The 21,703-nt window shown below is 40.0% G+C and overlaps 1 pseudogene; it reads right to left on the reverse strand.

Annotated features, from left to right (window-relative positions):
* The window catches only part of LOC122122906, a 35,569-nt pseudogene extending 19,402 nt beyond the window's left edge, over positions 1-16,167 (reverse strand).
* Positions 16,168-21,703: the final 5,536 nt, after the last annotated feature.

Raw genomic sequence — 21,703 nt, forward strand, 5'->3', positions numbered from 1 at the left:
ACCAGGCTAAGATATTATTTTTAATAATGTACTTGTCTGAGAAAACGTGGTAATACAGGAAATTCTTGCTATGTCAAGTATAAATCAATATGAAACCATCTGTCTGTTTTCTACTTGTCATAATGTTAGACCCAAATTCCATGCAGAGACCTCAATAGCAGAGCTACTTCAGGGCGGTGAGCACACTCTGCACAAGGCTGCAGTGTTTCATACACATACATATCACAGTATAAATGAAGCTGAATATGTACTTTAACAAGCAGGAGGAAAAGAAAACCTTTATCATGAGGTTTCCAGTGGATTTTATATTTGTATACTTTGAAAATACGCGGTACTATATTTTAGCTCCCCTGAGGCTTTATTTATACTTGTACATGTATGTGTAGAGTGAAACTCAGTCTCACAAAAAGTGGCAATGGTTCATGTCGTAAATCTATTAATAGTTTCGTGAGGAAATCACATACATTTCTGTAGTGGTTGCATGAAATGATATTGCCATGAATACGTGCTCCCTTTCACTTCATTCTTGCCATAATTGGTTATTGGTGTTCTCGAAATAGACATTGTCACTGGAATGTGATAAAATTTAATGTCCTTTGGCTTTACATTTCCTTAATGCCAAGGATTTTCAGTGATTTTTTTTTTTCGGTCGTGGGGCTTGAACTCTGGGCCTGGGCGCTGTCCCTCAGCTCTGCAGCTCAAGGCGAGCGCTCTACCACTTGAGCTACAGCACCACTTCCTTTCAGTGATTTTTATTAGCCAATTATACTTCTGGATTTGAGAACTATCTTTAACCATATTTGCCAATGTGTTATTTGATATGTTGATTGCTTAAGAGTAGTTTTCTGAGTTTCCTGTATATTCTGCTTATTAATCACTTGCCAGATGTTTAGCAATCTGACTCTATAGGAAATCTATTCACTCTACTAACTTTTCCTTTGTTGTGCTGAAGGTTTTAATTCAATGTAATCCTGTTTGTCAGTACCTGTTCTTTTTTACTGAACTATTTGAAGATTTAATCAGGAAGTTACTGCCTCAACAAAATGATTCACTGATTTTGTTAACTGTAGTGTAGTGTTTTATCTTAAGTTTGAGCTCCAACATTTCTGGGATCTAGAAAAACAATATATATTCACAATTTAGGGCCTACTGCAATACCCAGCCACAGAAAATGTTTGTAATTGTGGTCATAAGAAGAGAATCTGTGCATGAAATATTTAATAACCACATATGTTACCCTTGTGTATACACATGTTGATCCTTTGTAGCCAGCATATTCCTGCAAGGCTTATAGATTAGAAGCCTACTTACAGCCAGCATTTGTTTCCAGGACACAAAACGGAACATTGTAATTTGACATTCATGTATTTAGTGTTTCTAAGAATGAACCTGGTATTAAATAGTTCAAAACTTGTCCAAATAAACTAATAGGAAAATCAGTGCATTTCTGATCACAATAAGTAAAACAGGAAAGATTTTTACCTGTTATTTGAATAACAGATGCAGCACCTATATATCGTTAGAATCATGGCATGTATCTATTACTGATCCCACTTGGGTGTGTCAGAAAAAAAACACTGCACACAGGTGAGCATTTTGTAAGGTTCTCTAGAACTAGACTTCAATCATTGGAATTCATGAAATGATTCAAAATATTAAATCCACCCATCCTCTCCATTTGCTGGAAATTTGTCAATACCAAATAGGCACTAAACTGTCTCTTCAAATTGTAATAACAATTCTATTTATGTGTAGGTGAAGCCTACACATTGGCTATTACCAGCTGTATGTGTTAGGTGACAGAGAGGTGCTAGCTTAGGCTGGTCCTGTGGAGTTTGATGTCCATGGCCGTTGGATCTTTTCTGTGCCTTTATTTCTTTATGAAGAAAACGTTCTCTGATCCAGCTTCAATTATTTGATGCATGAGAAATTGAAGAATTATTTATTTATTTATTTTTAAACTTTAATCAAGTCTTTTTATTTTAGGAATATAAACTGGCCCTTCTGCAGTGCTATGGAAGGTATCTTCAACAGTTTAGTACCAATTTTGATGAGAATGGAGCAGATGTGAATCAATTCAAAACTATCTTCTTTCCAAAAGGTTTTGGAGATGAAACTTCTGGACTTACAGTAAGATGAAAGAAGCAGCAAAGATAGCTATGGTTTATGTTAGCTCTGTGTTATGCCCTTAAGTTGTCAGCGTCTGACTATCTTCATTGCTTAGCATGGCATCTGGCCACTTGTTCTAAGTCCTTTGACATATAACTTCAGGCATGGTTAAGAAAATGAACTTACTGAAGTTTGTGACACTACTTTGGAGATTGTGTCAATATAACCACCCCCACTACCAGCAGGCACTATTGTTATATACTCATAGCCTCCACAATAATATTTATAGAGGCTTTCAGTTTGTAAAATACTTTGGAAAACATAGCTGATTTTTACAATGACCTTAAGAGTTAAATACTATTACTGCCTTGTTTTACAAAAAAAAAATAAAGCTAATCAGAATGAATGTAAAAAAATAGCTCTTGATTGCAGATGTTTGTCACAAAAATTTTTATAATTGATTTCTAGCCTTTGGGCATTGCTATCATTAGTTCAGCAGCTGAGCACTTCCCATGTGCTAGCTTTAGAAATAAAAGCATTTATATGAATTATCATATTGCAGTCTTAGTATGGTCCTGACTTTTTTTAATAGAAGAGTAAAATGAAGTTTACCAGAGATCAAGAAGTCATCCCAGCACCCTCAAAGCCATGGATAGGGCTTAATACTACATGTGCTAAGGGTAGAACCATCTATGGCTTCTTTCTTTTTATTATTATTAACATTAACATTAAGAACATATTGTACAGAGGGGTTACAATTACATGGGCAGGATAATGCATGCATTTCTTACCAAGCATTGCAATGCAATGAAGAATTATTTATGAAGGGACACCAAATTCTGTCTGAAAGGAATATCCCTAACCTACATATATACAGCCCAAGGATGGCTTAAAGCAGAGCGAGAGACTCCAGTCACACAATGCTATCTGTAAGAGAACTGGTTGACATCATATATCACATAGTATGAATCACCTCTGGAGTAACAGCTTGGAGTAACTCCATGCACTGAGCATTGTTTACTGAGGTGATGAGGAAAACACAAGCTCTGCTGGGCTCCAGGCAATTGAGAGTTGGTCATGAACTCTAGAAATCCTATACAGGTTCAGTATTTGTGAAGCTCTCATGGACTCAGCATGATGAAATTAATCCATATTCTGGTTTGAACTTCACACCACAAGAGTTTGTTTTGGTCTGCAGAGATGGTACATTTTTTTCATCATGGTGATATTTGGGATGTGTCCTGGAGGGCAGAGGTATAGGGATTTCTCTATGGGAGAAAGAAGATACAGGAGGGTGGGTAGGTATTGTTTTGAGTTCTGTAACATACCATCATCATGACAGAGAAAGGAGGGTAAGGAATATTCAGAAAAGAGTAGGCTACCAGCCCCCTCTTCCCAGAGTTAAGTGCAACTCCCAACCTTCAGTAACAATTGGGTTTCCAATAATGTCACTGACTAGCAGCCAAAGGGCCTTAGCTTGTGTTGTACTGGTCTTTGAATGGACAGCAGAAGTCACTGATCTCCAGAACTCACAAGGTGATTGTGGCAGATGAGGAGAATTTATAATCATTTTGGACTCAGGTTCACTCCTATCTACCTCAGTTGCCATCACCTGTATCCTGGTCAGGTGGCAGGATGACTACTGACAGATATCTCAATGCCTACCTGAAGTGTAGGGAAAGTGTACCTGAATACTGGCTCAACTGAAATTTGTAAGTCCGTCTAAGACCTGGAATGCTGTGCTCTCCTTCCCTTGGCCCAAATGGAGGTCCAAGAGACCTGGAAAGCCAAGCCTGTGGGTTTACATCCTCTAGGTGAAAAAGAGTACATTCGGTCTTGGAGAATTTAGGTCTCCACTGGGAGGAGACTTCCACACTGCCCTTGGGCCAGGAGTAAGAGGATCCTGAACTCAAAAAGAGGAAGTTGAAAAAATTTCTGTATTGAAATTTTCAGATGGAATATTATAAGCAACAAGGTAGTTCTTTGTCTTTGTAAAGACTTAAAACAGTAATATAAAGCACCTTGTTTCCTCATGCAGCTCTATACGAGCCCCAATATTCATTCTGGACCAAAGGCCAGAGATGGATTTACCTATATCACTGACTCTGGCACTTAGCCTAGCTATCTCTATCACCTGGTCTTGTCCTAGAGGCTGATGCTGTTTATGAAGCCCTTGTACACAAAAACATCAACAATATCTTTTTCAGAGAAGTAGCTAGTATACTGAGACTATGTATTGTGTTAACCAGTCTACCATCCCCAAGGAAAGTTTTAGAGGTCTCAGCCATTAGCCCCTTTTTAACCACTTGCATTTCTTTCATGTGTTTACATATAGGCACATACTATCTACTGCATGTGAGGGACATGAAATTTTTGTTTTCCTGAGTATGGCTTAATTCACTTACAACAAGCTGAAAAAAGTTCATAGAATGATTTTTTCCATCTATACATCAAGACAAGAGCCTAATATCCATAAAACACTTAGAGTTTCAAAAATTAAACCCTCAAAAACAAACCTTCACAATTAATATAACCCAATTATTAAATGGGCTAATCACTTAAAGACAGACTTCTCAGAAGAAATAAAACAGAAGGCTTCTGATAAGAAATGAAAATGAACAATAGACACATGAAAAACATTCAGTATCTCTGGCTACAAAGCACATGCTAATCAAAACTACAAAATTCCAACTCACTCTAAGTAGAATGGTTAATATCAAGAAAATTAACAATAAAAAATACTGGTGAGGACGAGGCCAAAGTGGAACTCTACACTCTTGGTGGCAAAAGAAGCCTGTTCAACCTCTCTGGAAAGTGTCATGGTGATTTCTCAAAAAACTAACCATAGAGTTACCTTATGATCCTGCATTTCCAATAGAACATAAAAAGGACACAGTCAAACCACAAGCAGAACCATGTTCATTGTAACATTACTTCCCATAGGTAAGATATGGAATCAGCACAGATGTCCCTCAGTGGATGAATGGATCAAGAAACTTTGGTATATTTACACAATGAAACTGGAGTCATCCATTAGAAAGAAAGAAATTATACCATTCATGAGGAAATCCTCAATAGCTTTTCCTCAGTTATTATTTCTGAGATTTATTAAGGTCCCAGTTAATTTCTAAGAATAGGACATGTTTGTTATACTTTATAGTTTTTCATTATTTGGCTGATATTAATTTTTGGATGGGGAGATTTATTTTAGTTCCTTTATTTAATAATTCCATGGTTGTTAACAAGCATTTTTGGACACCATTAATTAGGCTCATCTAAAACCATAATTTTCAGTGCTTATTTTAAGAAATAGCAGGTGTCTTACAAAATATTCATGTTTCTTTTTATAAGCAAAGAATTCAATTTTCTGTCCAGAGAAAAGAGTCTTGATTTATGTCACCAACTTATGATGATAGCATTGATGAAAAAATATAGAAGTAAGCCAGGTGCTGGTGGCTCATGCCTGTAATCCTAGCTACTCAGGAGGCTGAGATGTGAAGATCATGTTCAAAGCCAGCCTGGGCAGGATAGTCCCTGAAACTCTTATCTCCAATAAACCACTCTCAAACCGGAAGTGGTGCTGTAGCTCAAGCAGTAGAACTCTCACCTTCAGCTGAAGAGCACAAGGACAGCACCCAAGCCCAGAGTTCAAGCCCCACACTGGACCAAAAAAAAAAAGAAGTATGCACTGCAGATTTCTCTTTTGGAATAATGATACACATTCATTTTCTAGTCCCATCACCTTGTTTTACTCATGGCCCCTTTACCAACAATCATAGTTAACATAACTTTTTCATATAACACCCATAACTCTGCCCCAAGCAAGTGGTAAGAAGCCAGGTGCCAGTGGCCCCAGCCTATATTTCTAGCTATTCAGGCAGCTGAGATGTGAGGATCGTGATTTGAAGCAAGCCTGCGCAGGAAAATCCATAAGACTATTTTTTTTTTTTTTTTTTTGGGTCTGGACATGGGACCTGAACTCTGGGCCTGGGCACTGTCCCTCAGCTCTTCAGCTCAAGGCTAGCACTCTACCACTTGAGCCACAGCGCCACTTCCGGCTTTTTTCTGTTTGCTTATGTGGTGCTGAGGAATCGAACCCAGGGCCTCATGCATGCAAGGCAAGCACTCTACCACTGAGCCACCTTCCCAGCCCTCCATAAGACTCTTATTTCTAATAAGCTACTCAAAAAGCTGGCTCAAGTAGTAGAGCACTTGGCCTTGTGCAAATGAAGTACAATATGAGGACATATTTATGAGCATTAGACACATACTGTTTGTCAAAAAAGACATGCTGTTATATGAATCTATTTAATTATTGAGACACACAGTAGCTGATGATCGGGGAAAGTTGGAAACCAAGGCTTGGGGCATAGTTGCTACTTGAATGAAAGAGGAAGTAAAATCTGAAAGAAAATATTGTTCTTCCTATGGTTAATTTTATTTCTGATGCAATGAAGATGTAGGTGTAAAACAATCTGTTGTCATAAGCATCTGCAAAATTGTAAAGAAATGAATTACAACAATAAAGTAAAATGCTGGAGAGACAAAGAAGTATTAAATTTATTGCTGGCAAAATTGGTGAAAGAATTCCCCTGTAGAACCCCAATATAAGGACACAAGTGTTTTTCTTTCTTGCTACTCTTTTTAATGTTTTTATCATGTTCTATGTGATTTTTTTTTTGTTTCTTTGATATGTTCTTCCCTCGTGGTATAAGACCTGTTTTCACTGTATTTGATTCTGGTGCCTTGCATCTTGCACATACATTTTTCTGATTTGGGGAGGGGAAGGGAAATAACAAAATGCTTAAATAAGGATACAGGTTGACCCATTGTGACATTGAGCTATATGAGGCATTATGTGGAAAATGAACTTTACAACTTCAGCTAGGAGTACGGGGGAGGGCTACAGGATGAGATGGGGAGGTAGGGAGGGAAGGGATGTTAGGGGAAAAACAAAGGAGCAAGTAACAATGCTTGATAGGAAATGTCCTGATTACCTTACCCATGTATCTGTAACCCCTCTGTACAGAAATTTTACAATAAAAACATTTAAAAATACAAATCACAGCATTCAAATTTGTACATGGACATTTGCATTTTGTGAGGCAATTTTCATTTGTGGAACAGGAAAATATTACTTACTTGTTATTTTGTGGGATAAATTAATCTGATATCATGCCAGGCTGGACAAAATACATACCCTATTACAATAATTATTATATGAGTAAATGGCAGAATGCTGAATTCTATGCTGCTGCTTACCAAGCAATATCCTTATTGTTATATCAAGAAAAAAAGAGCAAGCAGGAAAATAAAATTATTGTGATTCCTTGAAGTTTCTAAGTATTTATAAGGGCTTTGTTAAAATTTTACTAACTAATCCGATTAAAACCTCATATGAAAATTTTCTTCCCTATAGCTTTTCAAAAGCATAAGCAACAGAGTTGTTTGGGATCTCTTATTGAGATTCTATATATATTTGTCATTTGATTTAAGAATGGCATGTTCCTAATGAATGAAATGAAAGAATCCAAATGAGATAAAAATAATCTTTCAGATTCAAAGCAGTAAAAACCATAAATGTGAGATTAAATACATAAATCAGGTTAACAAATATTATGGGAGCCCCACACATCTGTATTAATTCTGAAGCTTCATAATATTTTTTTTGTGGTTCGTGGGGCTTGAAGTCTGGGGCTGGGTGCTGTCCCTCAGCTCTTCAGCACAAGGCCAGCACTCTAGTACTTAAGCCACAGGGCCACTTCCGGTTTTCTGATGGTTAGTTGAAGATTGGAGTTTCATGGACTTTCCTGACCCGGCTGGCTTTTAACCACAATCCTCAGATTTCATCCTCCTGAGTAGCTAGGATTACAGGAGTGACACACCAGCGCCTGGCTAGCTTCATCATTTTTAACTAAAAATTGATTCTGAGAATCAGTGAGACTGCAAGACAGAAGATGGTTTAAATATATAATGGATTGTTGCCTTTATGAAATCAGATTTAATTCTATATAGTCCAATACATGGGTCCTTTTGAACTCCATACACAATACCTGTCAGTAGTCAAGCGTAGGTGATAGATCCTGTGTGCAACATGTAAAACTGAGGATGAAAGATATGAGTAAGATGTAACTGAGAGCAAGCACCCCAAGAACAATAGCAGTGAGCATGGAGAAGCAAAGAACCAAGAAAGCCAGAGCCAGGCCCTAGGAATCTCCAAAAGCTAGGAACATTTCAATTGTGATAAGTGACTGATTTCTCTGTGTGTTGGCATACTGATGATGTGGACACTTCATACACCAGTTGATATCTGGTTAGAAGTAAAAACTACCACCATATTTGGTGTGTATGAAAAACAGTTCAAAAGTCTACTCAACTCTTACAGTAAAACACCCATGTAACATTAGATTCTGATCTCAGCAGTGAACAGGTTGTCCTAACTATAACCACCTAGACTTCTACTGGCTCACCTTCCGAAATTAATCAATCACTTCTTCAATGCTAAAATCTGCCATCTCTAGAATTGTTTTCCATCTACATCAGCCATGTACACAGCTCCTTATTTTCTTCATAGAACAAGATACATGACTAAAGTCTATCGTCAATCTCCTATTTCTTGAAAACCATCTGTATAGAAAAATGCATTTGGCTGCTTTAGATAACCAATAAAAAATGGTGTATCCTGAACTATGAATGTCTTTCCTTTTAGTTATCATTCCCAAGGATTTATTTCTATTTCTTCATCTTACATGACTAGAGTGTTGTGCATCAACAGACATTCTCATAGCTTTGCTGAAGTAACAACTAGAGCTAACCAACAGGATTGACTTTTACCCATTGCACATCTATTACTACCAGGTTATCTCAAACATTAGAAATGAGAAACGCTGAATATATTAAACACTACATAAAATTCTGCTGTGTTATGTCATTTCAATATTCATTTTGAATGCTGACAACTTGCTACTTTAATTCTGACTCAAACCTTGTCCATTTGGAAACTGATCAACTCCTTAAATCATTAAGGCCTATGTCTCACTTTTCAATTTAAAAACTATAATTCAGGTAATGCCATAAATCACACATTTACAACGTAACAGATAGATTAATACCACATACATGATGGAATATGTAAACAAAGCAAAATAAAACTAAACCAATGTTCACCACTCACTGATCCTACACTTCTGATGTTACAGAGTAACTACTGCATGGAAATCCTGGAAACGTCACCTCAAACCAGTCAGCTCATAGAGGGTGACTCCAAAATATGCAATGTTCCACTGCTTACAAACAACTCCAGCAAGCAAATTTCAGCACAGGATCTTTCTCCGCCTTTGCTCTAATAAATTTCAAAATAAATAATACAAATCAGCCTTGATAAAGGTACAATGGAATTCTGAGGCTCTGAAAATCTTGAAAAAACTTTCAGGGGCCACACAAGACCCTTTGGTAAAGTTTTAAAATTCACGTCATAGATAGGGACACAAAAGAGAATTTTTTCTCACCTCCCCTCCCCAAATCTTTTAGAGTGTAGTAAGAGTACCAAATCTAACAACATCTACCCAGCCAAAAGTGTTTAAAGGCTTGAAAGTGTATATATCCCTAGAAAATCAAGCTTTTTATTTCTATCCCTCAGTCACATATATATTTAACTTTTAAAACCCTGGACTTTCAGGGCCCAGAATTCCTAATTAATCTCATAATTGCTGTACAGTCTGCTGTACATTAACTTTGTAGAACTTTGCATGTATTCCAAATACTTTCTCTTACATAAAACTTGTTAAAGACGTTAAAAAGACATTTAACAATGAGATGAAATATATTGTCCTTGGAATTCTCTTAAAACTAAATCTTTAAGACGACTTGAATCCTTTAATTTTTTGATCTTATAACTAACATAAATTTTCTAATACTATAACCAGGACTCATTTTTGGGTAGCCGTGAGTAGCTGAGTACCCCTACCCTCTGACTTTAAGTACCTGTTCTGATCATTCCTAAAAGCTTTTTTTAAACAGCCCTTCCAAGTAAGACTCTAAGTGCATGTGAATGTAATTACCAATGTAAGAACCCCCAAAATTAGAAGAGACCAGTAAGATGCTTACTGTTAAGCTCGGATGAGCTGCTGGCCAAACAAAACCAAAGGCCTATCACAACAGACAGATAACACTTGTCATCATCTACCCTAGCAATAGCTGAGCCTCATCCCCAAAATTCTTCTTCAAGCTTAAGGTGATTTGCTAAAAGTTCCTTACCAGGGTGCCAACTCCAAGCGGCTAGTGCTGTGGAAACCAGGAGTTGTTTCTGTTAAGCACACTGCTGCCTTCGAATCTATAGAATCTAAAGATATAATGGAGAATCAGGGGTCCTACTATAAAGGGCCTCAAGGTTTCACAAAATTAAAGCTGCTTTCTAACGTTGACATTTGGGGACATTGCAGCCTACTGTGGGCAGGTGATTTACTGACTCACAGGAGAGGCCCTCCCATACTTGGTGCAAATTTTCTGTCTACTCCTTTGCTACCATCATGTCTTCCTGCAGGATGTGCTGCTCAGTTTCGCCTTCATAGTTTGAAGTTTTTTTAAATTCGGAGTCTAGTTAGCTAATGACGTTTCAAATTCCTGCATTTACACACAAAGAAGAGGATTTTCAAAATGTCTTCAACTTTTGAATACATATCTTAAGGTTCATTTTTCTAACATCACCTTATCTGACCTTTTCTTCTTGACTCATACATATACTAGATATTGCAAATAAGGGAAACCATGGGATCTATATTTCTTTGGGCTTGGCATACTTCACTTAATATAATGTTTTCCAAGTCTTTCCATTTCCTAAGAAATGGGGCAATGTCATTCTTTCTGATGGAGGCATAGAATTCCATTTTGTATATATACCACATTTTCTTGATCCATTCATCTACTGAGGGGCATCTGGTTGGTTCCATATCTTAGCTATAGTAAATAATGCTGCAATAAATATAGTTGTGCTGGGAGCTTTAGTGTGTTCTTGTTTGTAAACATTTGGGTAAATGCCCAAAAGTGGGATTGCTGGGTCATAGGGGAGCTCTATGTGGAGTCTTTTCAGGAACCTCCATACTGCTTTCCAAAGTAGTTTAACAAGTTTACACTCCCACCAACTATGAAGTAAGGTCCCTTCTGTCCACATCCCCTCCAGCATCTGTTGTTGTTAGAGTTCTTGATTTTTTACATTCTAACTGGGGTGAGGTGGTATCTTAACGGTGTTTTGATTTGCATTTCTTTTATGGCTAGGGATGTTGAGCATTTCTTCATGTGTCTATTGATCATCCTTCTTTCTTCTTCAGAGAAGTTTCTCTTTAAGTCTTTAGCCCACTTATTTATTGGGCAGTTGTTTCTTTGAGGATTTGTTGTTGGGGGATTTAATTTTTTGAGTTCCAAGTATATTTTAGATATGAGACTCTTGTCTGTTGTATAGCTAGTGAAGATATTCTCCCAATCCGTGGGTTTTCTATTGATCTTGCTAGCTATGTCTTTTTCCATGCAGAAGCTCTGCAACTTCATGCAATCTGATTTGTTCAACCTTTCTTTGATTTGTTGTGTTTCCGGGTCTCTATTAAGAAAATTTCGGCTTGTGCCAAGGAGACCTAGGGTTTCTCCTATTCCATCCTGTAATGTTTTCATAGTGTCTGAGTAGACGCCGAGGTCTTTGATCCATTTGGAGATGATTCTGGTGCAGGGTGATAGATAAGGATCTAGCTTTAGTTTTCTACAAGTAGTTAACCAATTTTGCCAGAACCATTTACTGAAGAGGCTGTTGCTTTGCATGTCCCTCCCCCACAGTATAACCCCTGCTTTCACTGTATTTGATGTCTGTATAATTTGTGGAGGGGAAGGGGAAAAACCAGTCATTTAAATAAGGATACAAGTGGACCCATTGCAACAATGAGAAGTACAAGTTTTCATGTCGAAAATGAACTTTACAACTTTGGTTGGGTGGGGGGAGGATTGGGTCGGGGGAGAGGAGGAGGCTGTGAAGGATAGGAAGGGGAAACAAAGGAGGAGGTTACAATGCTTGATAAGAAATGTACTCAGTATATTGCCCATCTAATTGTAACTCCTCTGTACAATATTTTCACAATAAAAAATAAATAAAAATTTTTAAAAATGTCTTCAACTCACGATGCTGCTGTTCCCACAGCTATATCTTAATCCTTTGATTGGAGTCAGGGGGAGGCGAACCAGCCAAGGAGAGAGACCTTAGGAATAAGAAACAGCCCTGGCCTCCTGATGACCTACCTGGGTGGCCAGCTTCAAACCAGCTTCAAAGGAACACTGCATTCTACTCCCCATTTCATTGCCTCAGGTACCTCTCCTATGTTTATACAACTCACTCTGATTTAAGATATAAGTTGACATCCTGATTTAGAGAACAGTGAAGTTAATTCTTAGTTGAAATTTAATAATCTTGCACATATTTATCAGATGATATTCAAAGTGACACTTCATTTTAACAAACCGTGCATTGTTGATAGGCATCACATATCAATATTTCTTCTACCAGAGTTATATTTTGGCTTACATTTTAAATGAAAGTGTTTAAAGAATAAGACATTGTCTATAATTAGTACAGATTAATCAGCAAAAAAAAAAATCTTTTAGCTGTGGAAACATCTTTTGTTGGTTTGTTTTTCTTGGTGGTGACTATCAAACCCAGGGTCTCAGGAAAATTAAGCTATTACTAGTCATACCTGGGCTTTATTTGTTTTCTATGCAATTGTTTTGGCTGTTGATCATGGGGCTTGAACTCTGTGCCTGAACACTGTCCCTCAGCTCTTCAACTCAATGCTAAGGCTCTACCACTTGAGCCACAGTGCCACGTTCAATTTTCTGAGTCACTTATTGGAGATGAGACTCTCACTGACTTTCCTGCCCAGGCTGGCTTTGAACTGTGATCCTCAGATCTCAGCCTCCTGAGTAGGTATAATTATAGGTGTGAGCCACTAGCACTCGGCCTAAGCACATTTTTCCTGCTGATTCTAGGGCTAGATCTCAGGTCTGGGCATTAACTCTATCTCTATTACTCGAGCCACATTCTATTTACAATTTTTGGTTGTTAATTGGAGCTAAGCCTCACAGACTTTCCTTCCTTGGACTGGCTTCAAACTTACATTCTCAGATCTCAAATTCCTGAGGTGCTAAAATTCGAGCCAGAGCCACCAGCATCCACATTATGTCACTTTTAAAGCATCTATCAACAATAATAGAAGACAACTATTATTATTTTTTAATTGTGAAAATACTGTACAGAGGGGTTACAATTACATGGGCAAGATAATGAGTACATTTCTTATCAAGCATTGTACCCACCTCCTTTGTTTCCCCTTCCCATCCCCTCCCATACTCCCCCTGCCCTACCACCCTATCCTCCCAGCTCCCCTCCTCCCCCCATGAAAGTTGTAAAGTTCGTTTTCGACATAACGACTTGTACATCTCATTGTTGCAATTATAATTGGTTAACACTTGTAATCCTAGATACTTAAGAGTCTGAGATTTGTGGTCCATAGTTTAAAGCCGGACTGATCAGATGAATCAGATTTTGATTTTCTGTTCGTCTGCTGGTCCCGGGACTTAAGTTCAGGGTGTTGGTACTGTCCTTGGGCTTGTTTCCCTTAATGCTAATTCTCTACCAATTAACACACAAAGTGCCACTGTCAGCATTTACTGAGTAGTTTATTGGAGATAAGAGCCTAATGGACTTTTTTGCCCATGCTGGCTTGGAACTTCAGTCCTCAAATCTCAGCCTCCTGATTACCAGATCATAAGTCCTTATCACAAATTAACCAGCAAAAACACAGATTGAATGTGTGGGTTAAGTGGCAAAGTGCCAGCCTTGGGTGGAAAAGAGCTAGTATCAGCACACACACGTACATGATCCCACGTACATGTACTCAATCCCACAAGATGAAAAAAAAGATAGAAATAATTAAAGAGAAGATGGACAAAATTAAATACTTTAAATAGTTTTAAAAATAAGTTCCATAGCTGTGTTGTGGATTAAGTGGTAGACTGCTTTCTTCCCATATACCAGGATCTGAGTTCAATCCCCAGTGTTCAAACGAAATCAAAACAACAAAAGCACTGCAAGCACTATCTAACAAATCATACATAACACTATGTAAAAATTAAACATTACAAAAAGTTGAAATATGACTAAAAGGAGAACCATGCCACAATCATTAATGGTAATACTAAATAACAAGACAGTATTGATTCCAATGGAAGCAATCTATACACTGAATGCAATTCCATGAAAAGTCAGAGCTTTTTATAATTCTGAGGCAGGATAGATTACAGAAAGTGAGACCTGGTAAATGGCAGTCAGGACTCAGAAAGAATACATTTAAATACATGCAAACATTATCTTTTGTTTCTAAACACAGTCTGAGAATCAACAGGATGCATTCCTCATCTTAATGATAAGAATCTGTTTTATGGCAAAATGCATTTTTCCTGGAAGAAATGCACTAAAGAGTAACAAAATAACCAAGAACTCAGAAATTGTAACACCAAGATTGAAAGTAAAGATAAATAGTTCTCTGCCTGAATTTATTACAGACCTTGCCTTTATCGCTTAAATACCCCCTAGGATATCATTGTGAAGAAAATACATTTTCTGATGGTGGCAGAAAACTTCAGTATCACTGTAAATATTTGCATGTCTTAGACCCCAAGACTAAGAACATATGTAGAATGTTAGATTTGTGTTCCATGGAGAAAATTTCACAGTTAATGAAAGAACATCTTAACCGTACTTCAATATATTCCATTCTTCATTATTACTAAGTAACTGGCATAACATAAAGATAAGCAAGGCTTGATTTTCCACTGGAAAACTACCAATGCTGGGTTTTATGAACTCCTTTTTCCGGACAAACAAAAGTATAGAGTATGTGAGTATCACCAGTAGGAAGGTAAGTGAAGGTCAACTCTACAGTGCTTTGGAAGTGCCTGATCATCTCACCTAGCTGCAGCTCTATGTCCTTTCAAGCATCCTGGAGCTGATTGACCCTCTCCTTATTGCCCAGGTTTGATGTAGTCCGTACCTCTCCCCAGCCTCTAAGGATAGTTCATGGCTGGTGCTTCACTGCAGAAAATAAATTTCTTTATTGTACAAAAACAAAAATGTGATTGTGTTAAGCCTCTGGTGTAAAAATGTGATTATAGACTAGCATATATTTCCTTCAGAGAATGCCTTAAGTGTTCTATTAGACAAATCTGGTCAGAATCTAGATAAGTATATCCATTCCTGTAAAAAATCTATTTTACTCTGAGAAGACAGTATAAAGTGTCCCTAATATAACTTGCAAGAATCACTTATTAAGAGATAAAATTTTTAGTGTAATGATTGAAAGACTAGAAAAATCAGAAAGTTTACTTCATATGGTAAGAATCTACAAGATAAGAGAATCTGAGATTATTAAGCAAATGACTGGTGACATTTTACTGGTTGATACCATGGTAACTCATAGAGTACATTGTGCAGGTAAGAGAAGACCAATCAAAAGAACAAAATGGAAAGTACATACAAGTAAGATTATGAGCACATAAACACATACCGTATCCACTTACCTCGAAACAGGGGTATCTGGGATGGCACTGACACCTGAGTAGGCACAGAACAGGAAGATGGAAGTCCACTAGGTGAAGAGGAAAAGGTCCTCGTGCAGGACTTCCATCTTACAGATGAAGCATTTTTGGGGAGGCACAGCAGGATCCTCAGCTCCAGGCTCATAACCATAAGTTTCACAGGCCATGGCTGGGGGTGGGGTGCAGACTCCATCCCTGGCCTTTCTTCTTTTGCACCTGCTATAGCACACATCCAGCTCAATCTGGCACCATATATGAGCATTTGGCACACAGGAACATGACTTTTCAGCTGTGATTCACTCACTTTGGGGAAAGAGGAGTGGCGGGGATCTGTGAAACTGGAGCATCCAGGAAGGCACCAACACCTGCATCAATGTGGACCAGAAAAATGAAGGTCCAAGGTGTAAGGACAAAAAGGCCGCCAGGCATGTCCTACTGTGGTACATGAAGCACCGTTTCGGGCAACAGCATCCACAGGTCTAGCACTGGGACCAAGAAGATAGAAGTAAGTAAGGTGAAAATGAAGAGACTTTCCAGCAGGCCCTCACTATTACACATGAATTACTGGTTGGGGATGCTGGCTGCATCCCCATCTCCAGGCCCATAGCCTGGTCTACAGGACATAGCCTGGAATGGTGGTATGAACGACTTCATGCCTAAGCCGGGCGCTGGTGGCTCTCGCCTGTAATCCTAGCTCCTCAGGAGGCTGAGATCTGAGGATCGTGGTTCAAAGCCAGCCTGGGCAGGAGAGACCATGAGACTCCTATCTCCAATAAACCACCAGAAAACCGGAAGTGGCGCTGTAGCTCAAGTGGTAGAGTGCTCACCTTGAGCTGAAGAGCTGAGGGACAGCGCCCAGGCCCAGAGTTCACGCCCCACGGCCGACAAAAAAAAAAAAAAAAGAAAGACTTCATGCCTGGCCTTCCTTTCTTTGGTCTCCCAATAGCACAGGAAGAGGCCAATCTGATCACATATACACAGCTTTCAAATTTGTGTATGCATATGCAAAACCCTACACTATGTTTGATTCTCATGGAGGAGAGAGTATACCAATTTACCTTGAAACCTGGGCATCTGGGGTGGCACTGGAACATGGATGGCCTACAGAGAGTGACCAGCATGAAGGCAGCATGTGAGATGAAAAACAGGCCACTGGGAACAAACTCCTCTCAACAGGAGAAGCTTATGGAAGGCAATAGCATCCACAGCTGCCAAAAACTCCAGGTTCTGCAATCCAAAGCTGGATAGAAACAGGCCAGTCTCCAAGCCCTGGACTTTCTTCTCTTGGGTCCACTATAGCACACAACCAGGCTAATTGAGCTCAATATATGTGCACTCTTGTGAATGTGTATACAAGCCCTCATTCATCTTTTGGTTTTCTCTGGGAGCAGCCAGGAGGGGACCCACTTACTTTGAAATGGGGAATCTGGCAACGGTACCTACACCTGGGCTGAGATGGCCCAAGAAGATGGAGGTGTGGGAGGTAAAGATCAAGAGACCTTGGGAAGGACCTAATTGTAGCACATAAAACACTGGTTGTGGAGAGTGGGAACATCTCCAACTCTAAGTCCAGAACCCCAGGCTTCAAAAGTGTAGTCATAGCATGAAAGGTAAGCAAATTGAATCCATGCCCCGGCCTGCATTCTCTTGGGACCTCTATTGCACACTTCCATTCAGACTGGCATGACATATTTGCACAGATGTGTACACACACCCATAAACACACATCCACAATTTGGTTCAAAGAGGGTAATGGCAAAGGGCCAACTTTATCTGGAATGGCACGTTCCCCTATTCCAAAATGAATCAGGAAGATGGAAGCCTTCACACACGACCTTCACCTCTAACAAACAGTTAAAGCACTGGTTGGGGAGGGTGGCAGCATCTTCATCTTGACCTAACCCCAAACCCTGAGCTACATAGGGCATAGTCATGGATGGAGACAGGGAAAAACAGCAGGCCTTAGTATTCCTTGTCTTGGACCACTATAGCACATGACCTGACCACCCTGACACCATGTATATTGTTTGAGGTAATGGGTGTATACATACACACAACCTCACATGCATGATTCAGCTCCCACAGTTGGTCAGGGAAAGCCCACTTACCTAGAATTGGGGGCTTCTTGGAAGGTACCCCCACCTGGGCTGAAACGAATCAGGAAGATGAGTTAGGCAAGGACAAGATAAAGAAGCCTTCAGGGAGTTCCGGGAAGATGGCGGAGGAGAAGCTGGAATCTGAACAAGCTCTCGCATAGAAAGCAGGTTTAGAGTTCCAGTGAACAGTCCTAAGCCAGAGAATCACACCAAGTGAGCCATCACAGGACAGAGAGTTAGACAAAAGAGGGGAAGCCAAGACAAGGAGACACATCTGAGCGCCTGCCAGCAGCCGCGGCGGCGGCGGCAGTGTCGCGGCGGCGACCGCAGCCGTGGCCATACCTGTGCGCTCACACAGAGAGTCCGGGACGAAGGAGCCAGACACAGCGGGTGAGAGGATTCTGCTCAACACCAGCAAGAACCGACAAGGAGCGGACATCTTCATCCTGTAGTTTGCAGACCAGAGACAACCCAGGATCCAAGACTCGGCGTGAGTAGAAGCCCGACATCCTCACTCCTTCTCCGGGAGCAGAGGAGGGAAGGCCACCCCTCCCCCCCCAGCACCGGTGATCTCCATCTTGGATACCGACAAAGCTCGGAGGAGCTGCTAGCTCCAACTCAGGCCTTGGAATAAAACGAGTCATTTAACAGATCACAAGAACTTAACGGCAAAGTGACCTGCCAGACTCAGCTCCATCCAGGGAAAAGTCACCCAGCTCAGGCACCAGCCATTGGAGTGGCTTTCCTCACTGGGTAACCAGAGCCAGAGGCTGCCCCTCCCTCTAGCAGCCTCCACAATCAATTGAAAAACAGAAACCCTGAGAATGGCTCCAGGGTGGGCTCTGTGAATTTTTCACAAAATAGCCCCAGGGAAAAGCTACTGTTCGTTGAAAGGCCTCAACTCTACCAGAACCTAGCCTCATCACCCCTCTTTTGTGATTCTCAAAGCAGATCACCCTCCCATTAAACTAACCTGGGAGGGGGATCTCAAAATCTTGGGTAAAGCAGAGCATTTTTCTGCCTGTTTGAACAAACTGACTCAAGAAACCAATCAAGCCACAGGACCTCAAGCTGACCAGAGACTCCAACAAGAGGCTGGGTACAGACAAAAGGGAGATACAGGATTCTTCCCACCCCTCCCAAAAAAATCAAAAAAAAAAAAAATCAAAGAACTTTTTTTTCTTCTTTTCTTTTTTTTTTTTTTTTTTTTTTTTTGGTACCTTATATATATAAAATTTTTTTTTCCTTTTCTAAAACTTTTATTAATCTTTAATTTTTGCCTTTTTTGAAAAAATAATTGTTTTCCAGTAACTTTTTTTTCCCTCTTATAATTTTTATTTTAGGAATACGTGAATGTACGTTTTCCTTTCTTTTCTTGTCTTCTCTCTCTTTTTCTTTCTTTCTTAATTATCTTTTTGGTTTTTGTCTAGCTCTACTGAACTTCTGATCTTTTTTTTTCTCTCCCTTTCTTATCCTTTTCACCTTTTCCTTTCTTTTGTTCTTCTGTATGTGACTTAACTCTTGTCCTGCACATCCTCAGATAAACCCATAGTTAACTAGTAGACCCTATCCCCCATTGTGTACACACTTAATCCACAAATTTATTACTCAATCCAAAACCTCTGAGACTTAAATTCCTTAATAGCAGTACTACCTCTTTATACCTATATAATATTTTAAGCATTTTTTAAGTTTTTCACATCTCCTCTATCTCCCTCCTGTTTTCTCATTATATTCACATTCCTCCCTAAATAGATGGTCTTTCAATCTCCATAAATATATTAATTTTTACGTTTCTAATTTTTTTTCTGGTCTCTTTTCATTTCCCTTTCCCTTTCTTCTTTTTCTCACCCTCTCTACTTGCATCCTACCCAACCTATTTCCTGCATTGAGATTAGGACATAGTTAACTCTCCCTGTGCCTCCCCACACCAATCTATTCCTAATTTTTACCCACATCTCTCCCTAACCCTAAAAATTTCTGGTTTTCCGAATTCTTCTCTGCCTTTCGAAACCCACTAACGTATAGTTGTTTGATGTTGAATAGATGTATCTGTTGAACTAGATTGTATCTGTAGACTATTGACTGTATAAATGCAAACGTTGGTTGATGGTTGCCTTAAGATAGTGTTCTAGCACAAAACTGGTGCTATTTTCATCTCAAATGGGCAGAGTAAGCCGGAAAAACACAAGAAAAATGGCAAATCCGGGTATCTCAATTCCCAATCTTGATAATCAGGGGTCAGATCAGATAATGAACAATCCAGAGGAGAGTTCCCAAATAGCTCTACAAACTCTGGTGGCAAACATGATAAATGAGAAGTTTGACAACTTACAAAGGACTCTGTATGAGCGTGATAGGGAGAGAGAGGAGGCATCCCAGAAGTTTACACAGGAATATCATAAGCGTGAGGAAGCTACTCAAAAAATGATACAGGATTTGCGTGAACAACTTGAGAATACTCAAAGAGAAAGGGAGGAATGGCATGAGCAGGCTGAGAACACTCAAAGAGAACTGCAGGAATCCCACGAAAGGGAGGAAAGAGAACTGCAGGAATCCCACAAACGGGAGGAAGCTAATCAAAGAGTAATTCAGGAATTGAGAGACCAGGTAGAGAACACACAAAGATCAGTAAAGGCATTCATGGAATCCATTAACAAAGAGCTGAAGGAAGTCAGGGAGACCACAAAGGGAATGCTGAATGGAACCCAACAGAAGGAATGGGAGTCCAAAGAAACCATAACCAATCAACTAAGTGATTTGAGAACAAACACTGAACACCAAATTAAGGAAGTAAAGAAATTCATACAAGACCTAAAACAGAGCTTCAACAAAGAACTTGAAGCCATCAAAGCTGACCTATTAGAAGGAAAAGAGATAAAAAACAAAGTAGAGAGTCTTGACAGCAGGTTAGACCATGCAGAAGATCGAATCTCAGGGATTGAAGACAGCCTAGATATTATAGAGAAAGAACATACAACCATCCAAGACAAGTCCAAGAAGTATGATAGATCTATCCAACACCTGGAAGACACCATCAGAAGGCCTAATCTTAGGATAATGGGTGTAGAGGAGCACCTAGAAACAGAAGTTAATGGTCTAGGAAATTTGTTTAACAGGATCCTAGCAGAGAACTTCCCAAACCTACAAAAAGATAGGCCTGGAGGAGTTCCGGGAAGATGGCGGAGGAGAAGCTGGAATCTGAACAAGCTCTTGCATAGAAAACAGTTTCAGAGTTCCAGTGAACAGTCCCAAGCCAGAGAATCACACCAAGTGTGCCATCACAGGACAGAGAGTTAGTCAAGAGAGGGGAAGCCAAGCAGACACATCTGAGCAGCTGCCGCTGCGGCGGCAGGGTCGCAGCGGCGACCACCGCCGCGGAGGCATACCTGAGACGCAGTCCGGGACGAAGGAGCCAGACACAGCGGTGGAGCGGATTCTACTCAACACCAGCAAGAACCGACAAGGAGCGGACAACTTCATCCTGCACTTTGCAGACCAGAGACGAACCAGGATCCAAGACTCGGCGTGAGTAGAAGCCCGACTTCCTCACTCCTTCTCAGGGAGCAGAGGAGGGAAGGCCACCCCTCCCCCCCAGCACCGGTGATCTCCATCTTGGATACCGACAAAGCTCGGAGGAGCGGCTAACTCCAGCTCAGGCCTTGGAATAGAGCTAGTCATTTGGCAGGTCACAGGAACTTGGCGGCGAGGTGACCTCACAGACTCAGTTCCATCCAGGGAGGGGTCGCCCAGCTCAGGCACCAGCCATTGGAGTGGCTCTCCTCGCTGGGTGGCCAGAGCCAGAGGCTGCCCCTCCCTCTAGCAGCCACCACAATCAATTGAAAAACAGAAACCCTGAGAATGGCTCC

This window comes from Dipodomys spectabilis, unplaced genomic scaffold (assembly GCF_019054845.1).
Source record: "Dipodomys spectabilis isolate Male_0828 unplaced genomic scaffold, ASM1905484v1 ptg000216l, whole genome shotgun sequence".
Classification (NCBI taxonomy): domain Eukaryota; kingdom Metazoa; phylum Chordata; class Mammalia; order Rodentia; family Heteromyidae; genus Dipodomys; species Dipodomys spectabilis.